This window comes from Hemiscyllium ocellatum, chromosome 26 (genome assembly GCF_020745735.1).
Source record: "Hemiscyllium ocellatum isolate sHemOce1 chromosome 26, sHemOce1.pat.X.cur, whole genome shotgun sequence".
NCBI lineage: Eukaryota > Metazoa > Chordata > Chondrichthyes > Orectolobiformes > Hemiscylliidae > Hemiscyllium > Hemiscyllium ocellatum.
In genome coordinates, this window is record NC_083426.1 from 10,722,937 (window position 1) to 10,748,067 (window position 25,131).

Genomic DNA, 25,131 nt, shown 5'->3' on the forward strand with positions numbered 1-25,131 from the left:
TGCAAATCAGAGAAATGATGCAGGGGGTTCGAACTGGGGTAACCGCGCTGCGACTCAATCACTTAAAATGTCAGCTGGGAAGGTCATGTCGATCTCCGACTCAAAAAGCCCAGGCAACTCTTGTTTTATTTTAATATTGGTTCAATCTGTGGGGAGGTGGGCATCACTGGCAAGACCAGTATTTGTTACCAGCCATTAACTACCATGGAACTGAGAGAGGGCAGTTAAAATTAAAGCACATTGTTGTGTGAGAAGAATCACTCACTGACTGGGTAAGGACAGTAGATTTCCTTCTTTAAAGGACATTAATGAGCCACATGGGTTTTTTTTTAATGACAGTTGTTGTGATTGTAATGAAGTCAGCCAGCTGGATGTCATAAAATATGAGTTCCCTGATTAGGACTGATAATATGGTCCAATCAGGGAGCTCTGGCTGACACATAAAAAGAGGAGTGTCAGAGATACTGACACTCTGACACCTGACTCTGAATGAAGCAGTACTGAAGTCAAGGACTGTTCGTGTTTAAGTAAAGGGTAACTTGGTGACAGGCTACCAGTTTCTAGGGAATTATTTCAACAATCAATGATAGGTTTGTGGTCTCTATTATTGAGACTAGCTTTATACTTCAGATTAATTAATTGAATTCAAATTCCAAGGGATCTGATTATCCCAGTCTTAAATATATTCAACATATGAACCAGACTAGGCCGCTTGGTCCTTCCAGCCTGTTCCGCCAATTCATAAGATCATGGCTAGTCTGATTTCAACCTCAATTCTACATCCCTGCATATCCCCAATTATATCAGCATGAAACATTGACAAGCCTCTGGGGTAGGGAATTCCAAAGATTTACAACCGTTCAAGTGAAGTAATTTTCCCTCATTTCAGTCCTTCATAATTGACCCTTACCCTGAAACTGAATATATTTTATCAGTCACAAGGAATTCTGATTAATTTTCGCAACCTCCTGTTTTATTTCCGACCTCCTCCTCCGCTCTAGAATGTCATCCATAGCTTTGGTTTGATGAACTATTTTTAGTGCAGAACTATTTCCTGAACAAGTCATGTACCATTTCTTTCACATTTGTACTTAAACAAACCCAAAACAGAAAATTAACTCCTTTTCAGTCCTGAATTATGTTCCTGAGAATGCAGACAAAGCATGAAAGGGATCCTTTTACGTTCAGCTTTACCTTGAACTGAGGACAAGAAAGCACTTACATTAGTGCCTCCAAGCGCAGAGGGACTGGGAAATCTGGGAAAATCAGGAAAAACCATCTAAAAGACTGTGGATTGATTTGTGAATACAAAGGGCACAGTGCTGATGAATCTGTACATTGATTCTAAGTAATTCTTAAAAGGTCTGGGATAGATTTTGCAGCAGCTAAGAGAGAGAAAAGGCTGTGTTCCCTTCTTGACATCAAGTCATTCTTTACAAACAAATGTCATCTTCTGAAATGTAGGCACTGTTATATTGTCAGAAACATTGCAACCAATTATTACACAGCAAATTCCCGATTTTTTAGAGATGTTGTTTGGAGTATAAGTGTTTGACAGGACACTAGAGTAAACTTGCTTGGTCTTCTTCAAACTGGGTCATGGGTTCTTGTAAATCCATCTGAAAGGGCCTTGGCCTAACACCTTTCTCAAAGATGATGCATGTTTATCGAACTGACTCCATGAGCTGTTCAACTCTGCTTAAATACTTGAGGTGATGCTCTCAACAGTTCCCTTGATAGCTTTGCTGTCCAACGTTAAACTAAGGGCAGGAACGTTTCCATTCAGCATCAGGGCAGAAGGGCCTTCGACGGAATATCTCACTGGGAAGAAGGCATTTCTGACAGTGTAGCACTTCCTCCATCACTGCACTGACTTGCCAGCTTGGGTTATGTAAACAATACTCCCAATCCTGAACAGGAACACTTAGCTAAGATCCAGTGGAAAGAAATTTGATGGAAATTTCACAGACCTCATGGAATCTGTGTTGCTCGCAGTACATTATTAAACTGCAGTTTTTACTCTGTATCAGTTTAGTCCTCATCCATGCTGCTGCATCTTGAATTATGGTATAATTTCACTGTGATCCCAGTACAATTTTGTTATGATGCCAGTACAATTTTGCTGTGATCCCTTTATGATTTTGCTATGATCCCTATATGATTTCATTGTCATCCTGCTTTCATTTCACTCCAGTCCCAGTAAAATTTCATTGTAATCCCCATGTAATTTCTCTGTGATCCCAGTATGATTTCACTGTAATTGATCTGATCAGATTAGTGCCCTTAATGATGGCTACTTGTTCATGTGAACAAAGATTAGGCTAATACTCAAATGCTGTCATGTTCTGTGATTCTGGAATTTTTTATGACCAGCAATCTTATAACTTTTTTTGTTTTTTGTGGGCTACATAGATCAATTATTGAGTGCTAATCCATGTTGCCATTAATGAGCAGTTGCCAATATCAACAGATGTTGCTGACCTGATTCAGGAGCTGTCGACAAATTCATAATGCTAAGAACAGCACTGTTGAAACGTCCAGACAAATGAGCACATATTGGAGGGAGTTACATGGCCCCTGCAGGTTGGATAACCAAAGTTCAGAAGCTGTCTTGGTGATTAAAAAGGTTAGAGGTAGTTTTCTGAGCTCAGGGTTGAATAGGTAAAATTTCCAACTGTCTGGTGCACCCTGTGTTGCCAAACAAGGAACGAAATGAAATCTATGGAGGTGTGATGGGGGCTGAACACTGTCACTTCAGACTTTTTAACACTAAAGCAAGTTATTGTGGATGTTAGAAATCTGAAATCAAAAAGTGAAAAATGTTGGAGAAATGCAGTAGGTCTGGCAGCATCAATGGAGAGAGAAATTGAAGTATAAAATGAGATTTGAACTTGTGGACAGCCCAAAGGTCATGAATCTATTCCACTGTCATCAGCTCATTACAAATATGAAAGAAGCAACAGCATTAATATGGAATTAAGCTTGTGATCAAGGAAATCCTTTGTTTTGTCTGATGTGTCTCTCAACGAGCCTCCTTTCCCCACACACACCCTTTCCTCCAGAGACTGAACTATTCAACTGCTCCAGCAGCCCTGCATGGTGCCCTCCTTCAATGTCACCACCTAGTGCTGGAGCTGTCATTAGTCCGAGTTGCTGGGTTATGAGATGGAGCTGGGTACTGAGAGCATACAGGTGGAATGTGATTCATTATCTTTGGATGCTATCACTGAGGACAGCATATATGGCTGGAAAATAGTAGGCTGCTTAAAGATGCTTTGGTGACCTGAGTAATAACTGTACAAATGCAGGGTTGGTGAGTAAGGTGTTACAATAGCTTCTGTTATTTTGGCTGGCACTACGTGAGGGCATCATGTTCAACTGGAAGACAGCCTTCCTGGGCATCCTCAGCATTTTTGTTCCAATACTGATGGATGTGTTTCCTTCATTGACTCTGCAACTTTCTGCCGGCTTGTGTTCTTGTGAAATGTCTTGGAATATTTAACTCTGCTGTGGTGCTACATAAATGCAAATAGTGTCAAGTGGTGAATTGCGAAGCAAAGAATGAAACAGCAGTTCGGTCTTTACAATAATCACAAAAGCACAAATAGCGTTCTGCAAGCAAACACGTGATGTTAATGCAGCTGTTAGCCCAGCCAGAGGACCTGCCTTCAGGGACAATACTGTGAAAATGAAAATGCATGGGGAAGTGAGGAAGCAGATTAAATGTAGGAACTGGGTAGCAGGTTAATTGTCAATTCTCTCCAAATGAGAGAAATGACAATTGGCCAGTGTTGAAGATGGAAACTTCTGCCCCAGACGTTTGACTTGGGTGTTGGCTGAGCTTTACATTGTGGAGTTAAGTTTTAATGCAAATCTGCAATCAATCTACTAACTCGGTCCTTGTAACCTGAACATCACAGCTGAAGTGTATTTTAATACTCTGTATGTGGTGGTGAATCATAATTGTGATTTATTTTGCTGTCTCCAGCCTCAGAACGGATAAGGTTTCAGTTGTGTTAATTTAACAGTGACTTCCTCATGATATATGTCAGGATTAAGTCGGTCACAAGTGACTTTCTTTTTGTTTTGGTATAGGGCTATGAGCATGCTACTTTTTTTTGACATATAGAATTAAAATAAATACCCTTGCTCAAATATTTTACCTGCCAATGCAAAGTTAACATCTTTGAAGGGATGTGGACAAGATCAAATGTGAAACAATATCCTCCACTGAACAATCGTTGGGCTACTTTAGGAGCATCCATTGATGTCAGGAATTAGAGAATCCCCAGACCCTCTAATGTATCAAGAAGTTTGTATTCCCATTTCCCACTGTTCCTCCTTCACCTGAACTATCTGAGATTCAGCCTGTGGCTGTACTGTTCTCTCTTTAGATTAGATTACCTATAGTGTGGAAACAGGCCCTTCAGCCCAACAAGTTCACACCGACCCGCCGAAGCGCAACCCACCTATACCCCTACACCTAACACTACAGGCAATTTACCTGACCTGCACATCTTTGGACTGTGGGAGGAAACCGGAGCACCCAGAGGAAACCCATGCAGACATGGGGAGAATGTACAAACTCCACACAGTCAGTCACCTGAGGCGAGAATTGAACGCTGTGAGGCAGCAGTGCTAACCACTGTGCCACTGTGCTGCCCACAGTGTTTCACCTTTAAACACACAAGTGGGACAATACACTGTTCGATTCAACATTGCAACTAATCTGCTCATATAGTGAGTGGCTAATACTAACCAACCTTCTTGTTATAATATAAGATTTAGACATTAGTATAAAGACCACCTTATACAAACTTGTGGGTGGTGCTCTGCTTCAGACAGGACACTAATCCAAGGCACTCCCTACTTGTTTAGGTTCACGTAAAAACCCCATGGCATTTTTTGAAGAAGGGTGGAGAGAGTGTATGTCTCCAGTGAATATTAATCATGGAATTCCCAACTAGGCTATTCAGCCCATCAAATCCACACCTATCCTGAGAAGAGCATCCCGCCCAGACCCAGCCTATAACCCTGCACGTCCCAATGGCTGATCCATCTAACCTTCACATCTTTGGACTGTGGGAGGAAGGCCACACAGCCAAAGGGAGATTGTGCAAACTCCACACAGGCAGTCAGCCAGGGCTGAAAGTGAACCCAGGTCCTTAGCACTGTGCAGCAGCAGTGCTAACCGCTGTACCACCCAACCAACAGTGAAGTGTGAAGAACTGCTCACGTGTCCAGTATTTGTTTTTGAAGCTTGCTGTGTATAATTTGGCTACCACTTTAGTCCACAAATTACAATAGATGCACTTCCAAAGCAGTTCAGTGCCAGAAGAGTAGTTCCTTTCATAATTTCATTTGACAACCAGATTCCTCCAGGTGTTGAATGAGGATGGGTTGATTTATTCTTGCCTATGCTATGGGCATTGCTGGCCAAGCCCAGCATTTGTTACCCATTCTTAATTAGCTGTGAACTTAGAGGCGTGTTAGGCATTTCAGAGACATTGCTTATGAAATTGGAGTCACATTTAAGCTAGATTGAGTAAGGATGGCAGATTTCCTTCCCTCAGGGACATAATGACATTCAGGGCAGAGGAATTGTGTTGTTGGAATGTGGATAATGCTGGAAAGGCTGCAGTAATTGTTTAACTGAAACAATTTCCTGTACTGTAGTGACTCTGCAAATCTAAATCCCTTCTTGTGGAGCAGGTCAGTGGAGTTCTGGGATGTATGCAACATCGGCTCAGTGTTTATTACTTATTGCATTTCTTGCCCATCCCTAATTGCCCAGAGGGCAGTTGAGCGTCAACCACATTGTTGTGGGTCTGGAGTCACATGTAGGTCTCTGACTAGGTTACAGATGACAGATTCCTTCCCGAAATGACATTAATGAACCAGATGGGCATTTTTTCCTGACAACAGAATTGGTAGACTCTTAATTTCAGATTGAAAAAAAATCAAATTCCACCATTTACCCTTGTGAGGATTCAAACCCAGATCCTGAAAATATTGCCTGGATCTCTGGATTAATGCTCTAGTGATAATAGCCCCCTCATGTATGGCCATTAAGCAAAGGTGCTGAAAGGGATTAAGAATATATAAACACCTATATTTTTAGTGTTGCTTTTAATTTCTTGGTTTCCTGCAGCATTAGCCTGAACTCAAATTACGGGTGACTCCAGTCTGGAGGGGGAGGGGGGGTGGTGGTTGACAAACCCCAGCAGTGGGGGTGCGGATGCTTGTGGGTTTCTTATGGGTGGCAGTAGGGGAGGAGTTTGCAAGGTATTATAGACAACCGAAGAAAACAGTGAAGAAATCATCAGCGTCTCCATCTTCTTCTGGTCCCCTCCATATCACCTGTTCTTTGTGTACTGGGCGGGAGTCAAAGGCTTTTTTCCCCCTCTCTGGTGACACTCATTTGAAGGGGTTTATGGTGCTCCAGGCGCTATACGAATGCAAGTTGCAATCTGTTGTTGTGGAATCAGCGGCCTTGGATGAACAGGGTGGGGATTGAGGGACTGAGTGAGGAGGGGGTTGGGGGTGGTAGCTTCTGCTCTGAGCTGAGCTTCAGTGTTTTGTTGTTGTTGGGATGCTGAGCTGGCTAATGTAGGTTACGTCAGGCAGGATCATACAGCGCTGTAATTACCAGCCGTGAGTCTTGCAGACAGAGATCGCCTGTCACATTATCTGCCTCTTCCCCTCTCGCTACAAAGCAGAAGAGGATCGCACTGGGCAGAAACCTTGAGGTGTCGGATTTCACAGCGGGCTGCGTGCACAGAGACAGAGAGCGGACAAGACTGTGATAATTGTTGCTCGGGTGCGTAGCTTTTCCTGATCATCCACAAGTCATTTTCCGGCATCCCACAGCCGACAGCAACTTGGGGAAGGGGATACTCCAGAAGGGGCAGCGAGCTTTGACGGTGTGTCATTTTGTTATGTTTCATTCAGCTTGTCAGGGGTGTGTTCCCTCTCTTGTGTGTGTGTGTGTGTGTGAGAGAGAGAGAGATTACCAAGTTCAGGAGCAACAGCGGCAGGTGTGTGTGTGGGATCTTCAAAGCCAACTTTTGGCAGCTAAGTGGGTTTTTTTTGGGGGGGTGAGGGAGGAGGTTCTGTCATTTGCAAAGCGAAATGTGTTGCTGAGAGGGGAAAGGCTAACACAGAATCGTTCTGAAGCCGCTTTCAAACACCTGAAAGAGTGGCCTCCGTGAGTTTTATTACTGAGAGTGCAGGTGTTGAGCATTGGGAATTGTGTCAAGTGAACACATCTCATTGTGAGCAGGAGAGCACAGAGCTAAGCTGTGTTTCCTCCGAACAAATTCTCTTTCATTTTCATTGTTATCTCATTTCTTACTGCCTTCTTTTTACGGGGAACTTGTATTTCTTATTCCCAGTTTGACATTCTGTGTTTAAAAACGTGTTTTCATTTTTTTTTCTTGTTGTGGCTCAGCGAGTGGTTCTTGATATTGGGGGGTTCCTTGGGTTAGGGGTTCAATCCTCACTCCCAGGCTCCAGGACATGCATCTCTAGGCTGGTACTTTCAGCGCTGAGGGAGTGCTGCACTGTCAGAGGTGCCATTTTTCAGATGATTAGATATTAAACCAAGTCTCTCAGAGTGCCATCAGCTAGACTGACACAAAATATGCCGTGGTGCTAATTCTGTGTTCTCTGTATAAAATTCATTCACAGGACGTGGGTGTCCTTGCCTATGGTCAATGTTAGTGGTCAACATTTTATTGTTTAAAGCTAATTGCTCCACACAAGATAGTGATCTGCCTTCTTGAACCACTGCAGTTCCAGGGTAATAGATACATACACAGCACTCATATAGAATCCCAACAGTGTGGAGGCAAGCCATTTGGCCCATTGAATCTACACTAACCCTCTGAGGAGCATCCCCCCACCTAGACCCATCCCACTATCCTATCCTTGCATTCCCAATGGCTATTCTACCCAGCCTAGGCAGAAGTGGGTACTGCAGATGTTGGAGATTAGAGTCAAAATTAGAGTGTTGCTGGAAAAGCACAGCCGGTCAGGCAGCATCCGAGGAGCAGGAGAATCGATGTTTCGGGCAAAAGTCTTTCATCAGGCTGATGAAGGGCTTTTGCCCGAAACGTCGATTTTCCTGCTTCTCGGATGCTGCCTGACCGGCTGTGCTTTTCCAGCACCACTCTAATTTTGACTCTATTCCACCTAGCCTGCACATCCCTGAACACTATGGGCAATTTGTCATGGCCAATCCACCCTAAACTGCACATCTTTGTAATGTGGGAGGAAACCGGAGCACCCAGAGGAAACCCACGCAGACACGGGGAGAATGTGCAAATTCTATACAGACAATTGTCCGAGAGTGGAATCAAACCCTGGTCCCTGGTGCTGTGAGGCAGTAGTGCTAATCACTGTGCCACCTCACCACCCCATTGTTAGGAAAGGAGTTCCAGGATTTTGAACCTGTGTCAGTGAGGAACGCCGATATTGTTCCAAGTCAGGATGCTGGGTGACTTGGAGGAGAACCTGTAGGTGATGGTATACCCATGTTACTGCTGCTCTTGACCTTCTGCGTGATATAGGATGGAGGTATGGAGTGAGTCCCAATGAGTTAGATGTTTGTAGATGGTATATCCTTTTCCAACTGTGTGTTGATGGTGGAGAGCGCAAATGTTGAAGATGCTGGATCAGGGAGGGGTGGCGGGGGGTGCCAATATTTATCCTTCAATCAGCATCACTAAAAGAATGATCACATTGTTGCTTGTGGGAGATTGCTGTGTGCAAATTGGTCGCCATGTATCCTATAATACAACAGTAACTACAGTGACTCATCACTTTTAAGTGTAAAGCTCTTTGAGAAATCTTGGGCTTATGAAAGGTGTCAAATAGATGCAATTATTTGTTTAGGAAGTATAACCACCAGTGATGCTGGACTGAGTGGATAAAGCAGTTGCCAAATCTGGAACAGTCAGGTTGCTGATCTTGGTATTTGTGATGTTATAACTGCCCAGGACTGAAGCATCTGCTTTGGTGTGTTGTTCAGTGAGCCCCCTGACTTTGGTCCAGTGAACAGCGCGCATGGGGATAAAATTGGGCTCCATTACGGCGTTCCCTGCCCATTCGATGCAGGAGCTCAGAAGAAAATCTGGTTACCTGGGTGAGGTTGAGATGCCATTGGGCAGGCTGGCATACAGTCAACTGAGCTGTTGCTTGCAGGACCCAGATAGGAACAGATCTGAAGAAGAATCTTCGCAAAACAAGTTGAAATTGGAACTAGTTATCCCAAATGCTGACACCCGCACTGTGCAGGAATGGGAAACTAAATAGACTTCTGTTATTTCACCTCCATTAATCCTTGAAAGTAGTGTCACAGGTAGACAGGGTAGTGAAGGAGGCGATGGGTAATTCCTGCCTTCATTGGTCACCGCATTGAGTGTAGGAGTTGGGACACAGCTGAAAAAGACATTGGTAAGGCCACATTTGGAGTACTGCATACAATTCTGGTTGCCCTACTATAGGAAGGATGTTATTGAACATCCATACTGTACGGCTCTATGATTTTATGAGTGTTGTTGTTTTCTGGATTCCAGTTTTTCCAATTCTGCGGCACCCAGAGCTGCACTGCATCTGTCTGGAATATTCATCCCAATGATACACTGAGTATCTTTCAGAACCAGGTGGTTGTATTCTCTCAGGGTAATGATGTTTCATTTCTCAAGTGTTTTGTAACGGGGCATAAGGAGTTCACGCATTCATAAGTCGATCAATACCAGCTTGCATTTTATAGTGCCTTTAATGTAATAAATGCCCCAAGGAGTGGTTTAAAGTACAATTAGACACTGAGCCACATAAAGTGAAGTCACAAAGGTGGCCATCGGTTTTATCAAAGCATTACATTTAAGAAACATCGAGGAGGAGGAGGTCATGAGTTGGAGAGGTGCAGGAGTAAAATTCGCAAGCTTAAAATCACAGTCACTGATGAACGGCAGTCAAAGATGGAGTGATTAAAAGCAGAGATGCTAAAGGGGCCAGAATTAGAAGAGTCCCAATATTTCAGCAGTTTAGGGAGAGTTACAGAGACTGGTGATGGTGTGGTTGTGAAGGGGTTTGAAAAGGAAGATGAGGACTGTAACAGTGAGGCATTGCTTCACCAGGAGCTAAATTTGATCAGAGAGCCCAAGAATAGTTGGGTGTGAGTTAGGACACGGGCAGTGGGAATTTGGGTGATTCGAAGCCTAGGCAAGGCAGAACGTCAGACATTGGCCAGGAATGAGGAACGAATAATGATGGAGAGAGAGGAGAAAAAACAGGTCTCAGTGTAAACAGAAGCAAATGTCCAGATTAATTAAATTCATTCTTTGTCAAAAATTATAGCGCTCTCATTGTTTGTGTCTCTCACTTAGATAATGCAGAACTCCTATCATGTGACATAATTATTAAATAACATCATTGTGCATTGATAATATTAGATGGTGCACTATTCTAATATCCTGTCCTTTTCAGGTACCTTTTTAAAGAAGCTGCTATTGTCTTATGAATGTTTTCATCCAGTTCTCGTGATATCCTTGGTCAAACGATATTTTGTTGGCAGGATCATTATAATATAGTATTTCCATGTGCAATGCACTTACAGTATTCTCCTCATTTGGTATCTTTTATAAATGCTAGCCAGGCTGAGCAAGGAATTGAGTGGCACTGAGCAGGGCAATCTATATTGGGACTTTACTTAGGAATAATGCCACGGCATGGTGGCTCAGTGGTTAGCACTGCTGCCTCACAGCCTCAGCGTCCTAGGTTCAATTCTAGCCTCGGGCGACTGTCTGTGTGGAGTCTGCACATTCTCCCCATGACTGCATGGGCTTCCTCCAGGTACTTAGCTTTCCTCCCACAGTTCAAAGATGTGCAGGTCAGGTGAATTGGCCATGCTAAATTGCACATGGTGTTAGGTGCATTAGTCAGAGGGAAATGGGTCTGGGTGGGTTACTCTTTGGAGGTTGGGTGTGAACTTGTTGGGCCAAAGGGCCTGTTTCCACACCATAGGGAATCAAATCTAATACATTCTCAGCAAGGCAAGCCTCCTCAGAATCTTACACGTTTCAATAAAACATACCATTTGTACAGATCTCCTGATTGCTTAATTTTTAACATGAACTTGGCAACAGATTTATTGCACAGTCTGATGACCACAATAGCAACAATAATGAGACAAGTCACAAAAGGCAGGCAGACAGTACGAGAAGTGGGTGGAGCTGTTATGTTTTGATTAAGTGAACAGGAGCTGCCCTGGGAGGTTTGTTGTGAGAATGTCGCTGAAACTCAGAGTGTGGGACTGACTGTCTGGGCAAGGGCATCTGTTCTGTCTTCAGGCTCTTCTCAGTCTGATTGCCTGAGCTCTGGGCTTGGAGTCATTGTGTGTTTCCGCATCAGGGTCCCCAGCGTCCACACTAGCCTGGTTCGTCCAGGACCGCAGCCCAGATCGTGGATGTGATGTTGATCATTCACCCTGACTACCCTAATCAGAAACAAAGTTTGGAATTAGGAGTCTCATGATGACCATGAATCCATTGTTAGGAAAAAACCCACCTGGTTCACTAATGGCCTTTAGGGGAGGAAACTGCCATCCTTACCTGGTCTGGTCTACATGTGACTCCAGACCCCATAGCAATGTGGTTGACTCTTAACTCCCCTCTGGGTAATTAGGGATGGGCAATAAATGCTGGCCCAGCCAGTGATGCCCACATTATTTGAATAAATAATAATAAAAAAATTATGAAGACTGCCTTAAACCATGTAAAGTTTGGGAGAAGATTTGTAGCTCGGGTGCTCATGGGCAAAACCAATGTAGTGTACAAAAGGTCCTTGGACTCCTCCACCGGCAGAACACAACTACACGACGGCTGGAGGAGGAGCGCCTCATCTTCCGCCTGGGAACCCTCCAACCACAAGGTATGAATTCAGATTTCTCCAGCTTCCTCATTTCCCCTCCCCCCACCTTGTCTCAGTCGGTTCCCTCAACTCAGCACCGCCCTCCTAACCTGCAATCCTCTTCCTGACCTCTCCGCCCCCACCCCACTCCGGCCTATCACCCTCACCTTGACCTCCTTCCACCTATCCCACCTCCATCGCCCCTCCCCCTAGTCCCTCCTCCCTACCTTTTATCTCAGCCTGCTTGGCTCTCTCTCTCTTATTCCTGATGAAGGGCTTATGCTCGAAACGTCGAATTCTCTATTCCTGAGATGCTGCCTAACCTGCTGTGCTTTGACCAGCAACACATTTGCAGTAGTGTACAAAATCCCATGCAAGGACTGCCCAAAACACTACATAGGACAAACAGGAAGACAGCTAACGATCCGCATCCATGAATACCAACTAGCCACAAAACGACACGACCAGCTATCCTTAGTAGACACACACGCAGATGACAAGCAACATGAATTTGACTGGGACAACACTACTATTATAGGACAAACCAAACAGAGAACAGTCAGGGAATTCCTTGAGGCATGGCACTCATCCACAGATTCAATCAATAAACACATCGACCTGGACCCAATATACCAGCCACTGCAGCGGACGGCTGGAATTGACAACCGGAAGCGGCAGATTCAAACCACTGCAAATGCCAGAGGAAACATCACAGAAGTGCTTCACAGGAGGCTCCCAAGCACTGAGGATGTCACCTAGACAGGGGACAAAACGTCTGCAACACAAATTCCCAGCTCGTTAAACCATGTAAGGCAGGTAGACTATTCGCACCTTTGCAATGCTCTGCTGCTTCTTTCAGACATGCGTCTGGTTTCCCCCGCCACACCTTCATCTCTAGGCTCTGTCTATTCTTCTCCTTCAATCCCCATCCTCCAGCCTCATTCAGCTCCCTTGTTGTGTGTTCACCACCACTCCCCTGGCAACATTTAACCCCCTCCCCATCATGTTCAATTCTCCTCTCCAAACATTCAGTCTCCTTCTCCCAGCATGTTGTCCCCTCCCCCGCAACATTCAGCCCCCCACAGACAGACCCCATTTTCCCACCCACCCTCACATTCAGACCCCTCATCCTATGTTCACGTGCTCCACTCACCCATACTTAGTCCCCGACTTCACGGCATTAACTCCCCTCCTCTCCCCAGTTATCCCTCTGCCCTTTGTCCCGCTCTCCCATTTAAATATTTTCTCTTTGGCCATTTGCCTTGGCTGTGTAACCAAGAGGGAAGAGCACAGATAAAAGATGAAGACTCCCCCCATGAATTCACCAATCTCTGCGTGTCACTGGCAAGTCACGGTGACACCAATAGAGCCAGAGTGGGTGGGTGGGATTGTTGGGTAAAACATGGGGATTATGGAAAAGGTTGCCAGTTACATATCGCTCCCAATGACATTGATTATCCATCAAAGTCAATGCAACCCAGGAGTAATGATCTGATCGCGGCCCCTTTTCACTCTTACCAAAGGTTCCCCAGTAGGTACAGAGCTGAAACTGCTCATTGGCAACGCTTACCTATAAATGTCATGGTTAGCGTCTAGGAACAGGAAACCCTGGGATGCTGAAGCCTGCTGATGTGAGATCACAGTCTGATTGAGAATCCAGGTCCCAGGGTGAGACAGGGGCACTGTGATGAGGGCAGAATAGAATCGCATAGAAAGGGACCCTTCAGCCCATTGTGACCATGCTGGTCATTGAACATCCATCTATTCCAATCCCATTTTCCAGCACTTAACCCGTAGCTTTGTTTGCTATAATTCTTCATTTTTTAAAAAAAAAATTCTTAAATGTCTTGAGGATTCCTGTATCCCTCTCACCAAGGCAGTGAGTTCCAGATAGTCACACCACTCTGGGTGAAAACATTGTTCCACAAATACCTTCTAAAGCTCTGCTTCCTTACTTTAATACTATGCCATCTGGTTATTGACCCCTTTACACAGGGTGAGAAGTTTCTCCCTATCTACCCTCAGAACTGTGTACTCCTCAATCAGATACCCATCTCAGGCATTCTCTGCTTAAAGAAAAACAACCTCAGCCTATCTAATCTCTCTTCATAGCTGAATTACTCTTGCCCCAGTAAAATCCTGGTGAATTTCTTCTGCACCCTCTTTAGAACAATCACATCCTTGGGAACAGTTTGATCAGGGTGTGAGAATGCCTTGTATGTTTTACATTCCTGACCATAGCTGTCTGATAGTTTTACTCGTTACTGATATCAGGAAGCAGCGCTCCAGTCTGCGGACCTCCTCTGTCACTGATAGCGAGTGACTGCGCCTGGTATCCATGTCCATTTAAAGTCTGTCTCTTGCACAGCCACTGAATTAGGTTCAGGCAGGGCCATGCTTACATACAGCTGTCTGACAGTGAACTCGTTTTTATTTTCTGGGAAGCTTCAGTCTGCGTTTAATTTGGAGCTAAATCTCCTGTGGCACTGAAAGTGCACTAGCCTGTGACCCCCAAATGAGGAACCTTGGGACTCTCTGAGAACGGGAGAGATTCCGGTTTATTCCAGTTAGTCACTGGCTAACAGACACTCAGTGAAGAGAAGAAATTCAAGGTTTTATCCAGTTATACACTCAGTAATGGGTCTTGTGCCAAAAAATGTAGGCACTTACATAGCAATATTCACCTGCCTGAAAACTAAACTCCAGAATGCCTTCCCCGAATCTCTCGGCCTCTGTTCTCCTTTCTCACCCCCTTCCAAACCTATCTGTTTGCTGATTGGCCCTCAGATCTCCTCATGTACCTCGTTGGCAAAGGTTGTTTGTGAATGGCCCTATTAAGCACCTCAGGATATTTTCCTGCATTGAAGGCACCATGCAAATGCGGGTTGTTGTTGACAGTTGAACTGCAGTTTCAGGCCCATCACAAATTCTGAGAGATGTGTCACCTTAGTCTGTAATTGTGTTGTCATCTTTTACCTTCAACAGGATATTTCTCCCTACTATGGCATTAATTATGGTGGTGCAGGCTCGAAGGGCTGAATGGCCTACTCCTGCACCTATTGTCTATTGTCTATAATTATGTTGGCTCCCATAACCTAAGAACTGGACTGTTGAGTCAGGATCTTCTGATTATCACCATTTATGGTGTATTGGAGTTTGCATGATCAGTTCTGTCCTCTTGTAGCCACCCTGTATACATGTAATGAGCAGAGTAAGTCTGTGAGGCAGAAAGGATCCATGTTTAACAATTCTAATACCAATTGTCACTGGGTGAACATGTTCCAAAGGCTTCACGCCACTCAGTCACCTCCACAATCTTCCCAGATGTCAAGACAACAGCATCCCTGGCAGATGTGGTATGGTAGTGAGTATCAGAGACACAGAGTGGTATGGGACACTGATGACCCACACGTTGTTTAACATCAGTTTGTGGCTCTCTGTCACCAGATCAATTGAGCATAAGCCCAGGTTAAGGCTGCAGGGAGTTGTGTCCAAATCCCATCATGGGCAGCTGTTTGAATTAAAATATGTTTAGTAAATCTGGAATTTAAAACAGCCTCAGTAATGGTGACCATGACAACTATCATTCGTTGTTGTCAAAACCCATCTGTTTTTACTGATGTCCTTTCAAGAAAGTAATCTTTCTTGGTCAGAGTATTGAGTACGGGAGTTGGGAGGTCATGTTACAGCTGTACAGGCCATTGGTTAGGCCACTGTTGGAATATTGCGTGCAATTCTGGTCTCCTTCCTATCAGAAAGATGTTGTGAAACTTGAAAGAGTTCAGAAAAGATTTATAAGGATGTTGCCAGTGTTGGAGGATTTGAGCTATAGGGAGAGGTTGAATAGGCTAGGGCCATTTTCCCTGGAATGTCGGGGGCTGGGGGGTGACTTTATAGTAGTTTATAAAATCATGAGGGGCACGGATAGGATAAATAGACAAAGTCTTTTCCCTAGGGTCGGCGAGTCCAGAACTAGACGGCATAGGTTTAGGGTGAGAGAGGAAAGATATAAAAGAGACCTAAAGGGCAACTTTTTCATGCAGAGGATGGTACGTGTATGAAATGGGTTGCCAGAGGAAGCTTTGGAGGATGGTACAATTGCAACTTTTAAAAGGCATCTTGATGGTTATATGAATAGGAAGGGTTTGGAGGGATATGGGCCAGGTGCTGGCAGGTGGGACTAGACTGGGTTGGGATATCTGGTCGGCGTGGATGAGTTGGACAGAAGGGTCTGTTTCCGTGCTGTACATTTCTATGAATCTATGTGACTCCAGACCCACAGCAATGGGACTGACTCTTAACTGCCCTCTGCAATGGCCCAGCAAGCCATTCTGTTTAAGGACAACGAATGTGGGCCTTGTCAGCAATACCCACTTCCCAACATAAGAATTTTAAAGAATAACTGCTGTATAGATGTCGGTCTGATTTTCTATACTTGATGCCATGGGTTTGTTCAGTACAGACCCTCCTGTGGTTCGGCCTGTTGTTGTTAAAGAGTTAGAATTCCATTTCCAGCTGTTTGTGGATTCCACTTAATCGCAACGGCGTGTAACATCAAAATGTTTGAGCAAACACAGACTCACTGGAGAATTGCACATCCCTCACAGTCCTGTAGGTATCAGTCACAGAAACTGTGAAGGAAGATCAACTAAACCACCTACGAGTTGTTACAATCTGGAAGACCGGGAGCAGCAGTAACTTTCAACAGGGAATGAGATCAAAAGCTCAAAGGTAAAAGCAAGCCATAGTCTTACCAGACCATGGGGCTGCTCTCTGCATTAGGGGGAGGTGACTGGTGATGGTTTAACCTCTGGTGAGGTTTAAAAAAAGGCAAATCCTTTATGGTAACCTCAGCCCGTGTGGGAATTGAACCTGTGCTGTTGGTATCAAAACCCAGCCATCGAGCCAACTGAGCTAGTAAAGATTAGGGAATGGCATTTATTCAATTGTTCATTCAAAGAATGGGAGTGGACTCAGTGGGTGAAATGGCCTCCCATTGTCTAATGTACATGCTTCTAATGAGGGCCTTCCTCTCTGGCTGGAGTGAGAGTCTTTTTTATGGATAATCGTGTGACCCTGTGTGTTCTTACAAAATCTCACTCAGGAGTAAGATCCTCCTTTACTGAACTGAAAATGTGTTGCTGGTTAAAGCACAGCAGGTTAGGCAGCATCCAAGGAATAGGAAATTCGACGTTTCGGGCATAAGCCCTTCATCATAAGCTCCTTTACTGAAATCAAGTTTCACTTCAGTGGGATTGGATTGACCTTCAAGTGCCACCCAGTGGCCTACTGCAGGAAGTGCAGCTTCAGATCTCTGAACATGAATGAAGGAACTTTGGGATTGCAAACATGCCCCCATAGCAACTTATCATGGCTTATCGAGTGCTAGAAATATTCAACAGGTGAAATATTATCTGTGAAATGATCAGGAAGGTAAATGGCCTTCATTGCAAGAGGATTTGAGTTCAGAAGTAAGATGTCTTCCTGCAATTAGAAGTCACACAACACCAGGTACAAGTTCAACAGATTTATTTGGAAGTAGAAGTTTTCAGAGTGCTACCTACCTGATGAAGCTCCGAAAGCTTGTACTTCTAAATAAACCCTGGATGTAGATTTGCTCGCTGAGTGGGAAGGTTCGTTTTCAGATGTTTCGTCACCATACTGGGTAACATCATCAATGAGCCTCCAGATGAAGCACTGGGGCGTAGCCCGCTTTCTGTTTATATGTATGGTGATGTCACTTCCTGTTCTTTTTCTCAGGGGTGGTAAATGGGATCCAAGTCAATGTGTTTGTTGATAGAGTGCCGGTTGGAATGCCATGCTTCTAGGAATTCCAGTGAGTGTCTCTGTTTGGTATGTCCTAGGATGAACGTAGTGTCCTTCCTCTTCCCTATGTGAGGATACTAGTGAGAGTGGGATCCCATTTACCACCCCATGAGAAAAAGATCAGGAAATGACATCACCATTCACCAAGGAAACTCAAATACATAGCGGGCTACACCACCAGTGCTTTATCCAGAGGCTTACTGAAGATGTTACCTAGTAGGGTGACAAAACGTCTGAAAATGAACCTTCCGGCTCAGCGAGCAAACCTGGATCCAGAACCTCAACCTGAGCTACAAATCTTCTCAAAACGTTCTAAATCAACCCGTTGGACAATAACCTGGTATTGTAGGTTTTTTTTAACTTTGTCCACCCCAGCCAACACCAGCACCTGCACATCATTACTGCAGTTATACAGGGTCTTGTGGAGATTGGATCTGGAGTATTGTGTGTAGTTTTGTTGGAATGCAGCAGAGACTGATAGCAGGGAGGGCAAGACTGTCCCTTGAGCTTGGAATACGGGTTCAATTTTGGTCTCCCTGCCTTAGGAAATTTGGAAGGGTTGAGAAAAGATTTCCAAAGATATTGGCAGGGCTGGAGGGCTTGAGCTATAGGGAGAGACTGAATAGGCTGAGGCTGTTTTCACTGGAGTGTCAGAGGCTCAGGGTCTTATAATGATTTTAAAATCATGAGGGGCATGGACAGGGTGAATAGCCAAGGTATTTTCCACAGGGTAGAGGAGTCCAGAAGTAGAAGACATATGCTTAAGCAAATCTTTGTCACACTTTTTCTAGGGCAAATAAAACATTATAAATTATGTTCAGCAGAGAAGTCTGAAATCAGACATGAATCAGCTCTGAGACAATGAACCAAAGCCTGCACATCAGGAACTGGCGAAAGTGCAAAGTGGACATGTAACTCTCGACACCAAATTTGAGATGGGAAATGGTTACCCAATAAAACAGGCAATGGATAAGCCAAAGCTTCAGTTGTTAGTAAAAGGAAATAAATGGTTAACCAAAGCCAAAATTGACTTTAGAAGATACGTTTGAAATGGGAAGTAGTTAACTAGCTGCCTTTTGATGAAGAGTGTTACGTCTGTGGGAGGAATTGCCTTGTAAATGACTTGCTATTGTGCATCTACCCAGATTCCTGTGGCTGCGTTTGAATGCATTTCACTCTGGGGTTACAGGTCCAACTTCCTTTGGAAGTGGCTCATTGGAAAATTCTGGCTCGTGCTATTTGACTGCGGTAGTCCTGATTGACAAATGGAAGGGGTGGGGGGGGGGGGGAAAGCTGACTGTTCTGCCATGGTGTGTGATCCAAGGCCAGTTCTCTGCTCGTAACTCCAAGGCGGGAAGTTAGAACTTTCTCTGTTGTTGGCAGCAGGCGATAGTGGCTTGCTGAGGTGGAGAGGGCTGTTCCCAGTGTATGTGGCTGTGTCTTTGCTGGGCTTGGTGGTCAGATGGTAGCCCACCTTCCAACTGATACATCCATGGACTGTGACTGACTGTTTCGGGTGTATGTTGAGCTCATCTCATCAAAGGAGGATCGAGAGTTTGAATGAGACTGAAAGTAAACTATGATATGGTGGTGAAAAGTGTGGTGCTGGAAAAGCGCAGCAGGCCAGGCAGCATCCGAGGAGCAGGAGAATCGACGTTTCAGGCATAAGCCCTTCTTCAGGAATGTGGCTGGTGTGCCAGGCGGGCTGAGATAAAAGGTGGGTGGGGGAGGAAGTTTGGGGGAGGGGCGCTGGGAATATGATAGGTGGAAGGAGATGAGGGTGAGGGTGATCGGCCGAAGAGGGGGTGGGGGCGGAGAGGTCGGGAAGAAGATTGCAGGTCAAGAGGGCGGTGCTGAATCTGGGGGTTGGGACTGAGATAAGGTTGGGGGAGGGGAAATGAGGAAGCTGGAGAAATATACATTCATCTTGTGTGGTTGGAGGGTTCCTAGGCAGAAGATGAGGCGCTCTTCCTCCACGTGTCGCGTGGCCAGGGTCTGGAGCTGAAGGAGGCCAAGAACCGGCATGTCCTTGGCAGAGTGGGAGGGGGAGTTAAAGTGTTCAGCCACGGGGCGGTTGGGTTGGTTGGTCCAGGTGTCCCAGAGGTGCTCCCTGAAACGTTCCGCAAGTAGGCAGCCTGTCTCCCCAATGTAGAGGAGGCCACATCGGGTGCTGCGGATACAATAGATGATGTGTGTGGAGGAGCAGGTGAATTTGCGACGGATATGGAAGGATCCACTGGGGCTTTGGAGGGAGGTGAGGGGGGAGGTGTGGGCGCAAGTTTTGTACTTCTTGTGGTTGCAGGGGATGGTGCCTGGAATGGATGTTGGTTGGTGGGGGGTGTGGACCTGATGAGGAAGTCGTGGAGGGAGGGTCTTTCCGGAACGCTGATAGGGGAGGGGAGGGAAATATATCCCTGGTGGTGGGGTCCGTTTGGAGGTGGCGGAAATGACGGAGGATGATACGATGTATCCGGAGGTTGGTGGGGTGGTAGGTGAGGACCAGTGGGGTTCTGTCCTGGTGGCGATTGGAGGAGTGGGGTTCAAGGGCGGAGGTGCGGGAAGTGAAGGCGATGTGGTGGAGAACATCGTCGACCACGTCTGAGGGGGAATTGCGGTCTTTTAAGAAGGAGGCCATTTGGGTTGTTCAGTATTGGAATTGGTCCTCCTGGGAGCAGATGCGGCGGATGCGAAGGAATTGGGAATATGGGATGGTATTTTTACAGGGGACAAGGTGGGAGGAGGTGTAATCTAGGTAGCTGTGGGAGTCAGTCGGTTTGTAGTAAATGTCTGTGTTGAGTCGATCGCCCGAGATAGAAATGGAGAGGTCTAGGATAACGAGGGAGGAGTCTGAGACAGTCCAGGTAAATTTGAGGTCGGAGTGGAAGGTGTTAGTAAAGTGGATGAACTGTTCAAACGAGGTAGCGCCAATACAATCATCTATGTAGCGGAGGAAAAGGTAGGTGATGGTGCCAGTGTAGCTGTGGAAGACGGACTGTTCCACAGTTCTGACGAAGAGACAGGCATAGCTGGGGCCCATGCGGGTGTCCATGTCTACTCCCTTGGTTTGGAGGAAGTGGGAGGTGATATGCAGGTGCTGGTGTTGGACTGGGGTGGACAAAGTTAAAAACCACACAACACCAGATTGAGGAAGTCAGTCCATAATCCAACAGGTTTATTTGGAAGCACTAGCTTTCGGAGCGCTGCTCCTTCATCACGTAGCTATGGAGCAGGATCATAAGACACAGAATTTATAGCAAAACATCACAGTGTCATGCAACTGGAGTGATATATTGACCAAACCTAGATTGCTTTGAAGTCTTTCATCTTTTAGAATGGGTCGCAGGTTTTGGTTCCTTCATATGCAAATCCCAGAACTTTTTTCCAGTCACATTCTCAAGATAACATAAGATCTTATAAAAAATAGTGAAAATCTCAGCTCAGACAATGCATTAAAGGTATAAGGTTAGAGCCTGTCTGCATCCCAATTTTGAGTCAGACTGGTTCTGTTTCCAAATTAGGAATTTATAAATTCTTACATGGATTGACTGCCTGCAGATTGTGTACTTTTTGATCAACATAGAATGTAACTGCAATTATAATTCTACAAATGCAGATTTACCCCATAGACTTATATGGGTGTGTGGGTGCATGTGCTTGCACACTGATCCAGTCCCTGGGAATCAGCTCCTCGAGTGAACACAACCTCTGACATTTCTGTTTTTTTCCCTTTATTTTTTTCTTTTTTTTAAACCCCACTCTCCTGCCAAACAGTTTATTTTCCCCAGCACCCGCGTTGTGTGTGTGTGCGCAGGTGTAGGACACAGTGAAGAACAACAAATGTGACAGTCAGTGCCCTCCTCAACAAAGGGCAGTGCTACACCTCTGTTTATTGTCTGTCAGCCAGAGCTCCCTGATTGGACCAGATTAACAGGCCCAATCTGGGATCTCATATTCCATGAGGTCCACCTGGCTGACCCCATTACATTCACTACATAATGGTGCCTAGGAACAAGATGTCAGGTATAAATGAGCAAAATAAAGATAGAAAATGAAAAGTTCAGCATTACAGTCCTTCTAAAGCAGAGATAGAGAGAGGAAAAAAATTAAAGCAGTCCGCGCACTGCCACTCACCTCGAGGCTGGGAGTCCCTACTCTGTCCCTCACCTCGAGGCTGGGAGTCCCCTCACTCCCCCTCACCTCGAGGCTGGGAGTCCCCTCACTCCCCCTCACCTCGAGGCTGGGAGTCCCCTCACTCCCCCTCACCTTGAGGCTGGGAGTCCCCGCACTGCCACTCACGTCGAGGCTGGGGGTCCTCTGCACTGCCACTCAGCTCGAGGCCGGGAGTCCCCACTCTGTCCCTCACCTCGAGGCTGCGAGTCCCTTTACTGCCCCTCACTTTAGACTGGGAGTCCCTGCACTTCCCCTCACCTCGAGGCCGGGAGTCTCTGCACTGCCCCTCACCTTGAAGCTGGGAGTCCATGCACTGCCCCTCACCTCGAGGCTGGGAGTCCCCACTCTGCCCCTCACCTCGAGGCCGGGAGTCCATTCTATCACTCACCTCAAGGCCGGGGGTTCCCTCACTCCCCCTCACCTCAAGGCTGGGAGTCTCTGCACTGCCACTCACCTCCAGGCTGGGAGCCCCCTCACTGCCCCTCACCTCAAGGCTGGGAGTCCACTCTGTCCCTCACCTCAAGTCCGGGAATCCCCGCACTGTCACTCACCTCGAGGCTGTGAGACCCCTCACTGCCCCTCACCTTGAGCCTGTGAGTCCCCTTGACTCTGTTCCTCACCTCAAGGCTGGGAGTCCCCCGCACAGCCACTCAGCTCGTGGCTGGGAGTTCCCACTCTGTCCCTCACTACGAGGCTAGGAGACGCCTCACTGCCTCTCACCTTGAGGCTGGGAGTCCCTGCTCTGTCCCTCACCTTGAGGCTGGGAGTCCTCTCATTACCGCTCACCTCGAGACTGGGAGCCCCCTCACTGCTGCCCACCTGGAGGCCGGGAGTCCCCTCACTGCCGCTCACCTCAAGGCTGGCACTCGCATGGGTCCGCGTTGGGTTACACCTCACAGGAGTTAAGTAGAAAGGGAAAAAAAAATGTGAAAAGAGAAAAAAAAATGGACAGAGTAGAGGAGCTCTGGCTGAGGAGCCCTCCTCTGCCGCCATCTTGGATAAATAGGGGTTGAGGTTTCCATCTGTGGGTGTAAGGGTCACCATGCCTTGGTGATGACTGATTTCACAGCTTCGCACTCTGGGTTTTGGGAATTTTGGGTCAGTTTTGGCAGACTCTTGTTTTATTGCAGAAAGCTGGTTGATGAAGGACAGAACTGACAGAGCTAATCTTTACCTAATAATATAATTTATTTCCAGAGTTTTACATTACGAGTTTATATGTCCTAACCTCCCAGCCACAGTTTTAATCTGTTCACGTGGGGCTCAAGTGAATCCCTAGTTAATGCCCACTGCTTGTATGCAGTTAACCACAGCTAATATACAATTATCACCATATTAACACCGTGGACAGCTTCCTAAGGATTCTTGTAGATCGCAAGGTTCTAAGGAACCTTGACTGTCCTCAGGCTGGTTGATAGGACAATAGAAAAGAAATGGTATATATGGCATCTTGTGTAAATTCTGACTATTTCCAAAGCCATAAACTCATGAACACATTAGGAGTCATAGTTTAATTAGCTTTCTTTCAGCTTTTGTTCGCTTGTCTTCATTTAACTTTCTGGAGAAAAGTACCAATGGACATGATTTCCCAATCTCTTTTACTGTGTAAACGTAGAAAGAATGAAATACTTTCATCTCTATAGCACCTGTCATGAGCACAGGACATCCCAAAGCATTGACAACCAATGAGCTCCTTGTGAAGTGCAGCTGCTGTTGCACTGTCAGAAACACAGAAGCCAATTCATGCACAGTAGGCTCCTATAAACAGCAACATCTCCATGTAGATTGAGGGATGGATTTTGACAGGGAAACCAGAGGGATCTTGAACCAGTGCCGGGGAATTAGATAAGAAAGGCGATGACTCGAGTGAACATTACAGAGGATTGGGTGCTTGTTCACCAGTCAGTGTTAACGGAGCTTGTCCTGATTGCTGTGGTTCCCTGGCAGACCTTGGACTGTGTTGCAAACCGTGGAGTCAGTCAAAAGGCAGATGGAATGCATCTTGAGGTGATTAACCAGGCCCTGAACCTCTGTCAGATTACAGCACACAGCTGTTTCAGAGAGCTTGTTAATACAAAACAAACAGGCTTTAGGATAAGGGCCAGTCACATAGTTTCGAACAGAGCCTGGTCCATGATACAAAACGCCCAAGATAAAAGTTAGATAAAAAGAAATCAACCCAACAGAAAATCTTGGATGTATGCAGCAGGTAACTAAAGCATGTAGGCTAACGTTTCTCGCTCTCTCTCTCTGTCTCTCTCTCTCTGTCTCTCTCTCTCTCTCTCTCTCCCGACTTCATAATTTTACATAATTATTCAGAATGAAGGCCATTTGATCAGTGCAATACGAGCAACCGTCCCGAATCACAATGGCGTCGAGTATCTGTTTTGTTTAAAGTAGATCTCAATTGAGCAGGGATTACTGATTGTGGGCAGGAACCTTGTATCTGTGCACTCACAGAGACAACATTACGGCAGATGGTATCTCTTAAAAGTTTCTTTCAGTTGGATAAGCATCAAAAAGTGGATGATATCAGCACAGCCTTGAGCAACTGGAGCTCGAGTTGGTCAAGGCAATCCGAGCTTGTATTTATTTCAATGAGATCCTTATCAAGCATCGGCAAGAACACAGCGTTCCATCAAATATATCTCCTGGGTGAAAGCTTTGAAATAATTTGGTTCTTGGTATGAGGGCTGTTGCTGGCAAGATTGGCATTTATTGCCCATTCCTCATTGCCCTGCGAGGGTATTGGTTCTGGCTGCTACAGGTTACTCCTGCTTTGACCCAGTGACCACAAAGGGCAGGGAATATGTGCTAGAGTCAGATTTGGAAGGAAACCAAGGGGCTGCTGATGGTGTTCCGAAGATGTTACTGGGGTTTGATGTGGTTACTGTCTCAGCTTCACATCTTAGACCTGAATATCCCACCCACATCAAACAGGTAAAGTTGGGCAGAACCACCCAGCAAATAAAGTTATCAAGAAGTTTGAGTTTAATTTGGAATATCCCAGTGGTCACACTTCACTAATGCTCAGAGTCTGGCTTGAATAGAACCAGGGCAAGTAGCTCAGCATCACAAGCTTATTAATTGTATATTATTCAAACTCTGACCCCAGTTCTAGATTCTCCAACAGCGAAAACATCCTTTCAACATCCACCTGGTCAAATCCCCTCAGGATCTTGTATGTTAATTGGTTTGTAGGGTGTGTGCATCACTGGCTGG

At 45.7% G+C, this 25,131-nt stretch overlaps 1 protein-coding gene across 7 annotated transcripts in view; it reads left to right on the forward strand.

Moving 5' to 3' along the window:
- Positions 1-25,131, forward strand: part of plekha6 (pleckstrin homology domain containing, family A member 6) — a 345,819-nt gene that overhangs the window by 147,576 nt on the left and 173,112 nt on the right. Inside the window, exon 1 of one of the 7 annotated variants that reach the window (XM_060845338.1) lies at positions 6,688-6,923. The exons of 5 other annotated variants lie outside the window; for them this stretch is intronic. The gene's annotated coding sequence lies outside the window, so the exon portion shown is untranslated. Of the gene's footprint in view, positions 1-6,687; positions 6,924-25,131 lie in introns of those variants that run through there. One more of the 7 variants, XM_060845340.1, reaches the window with a different exon arrangement.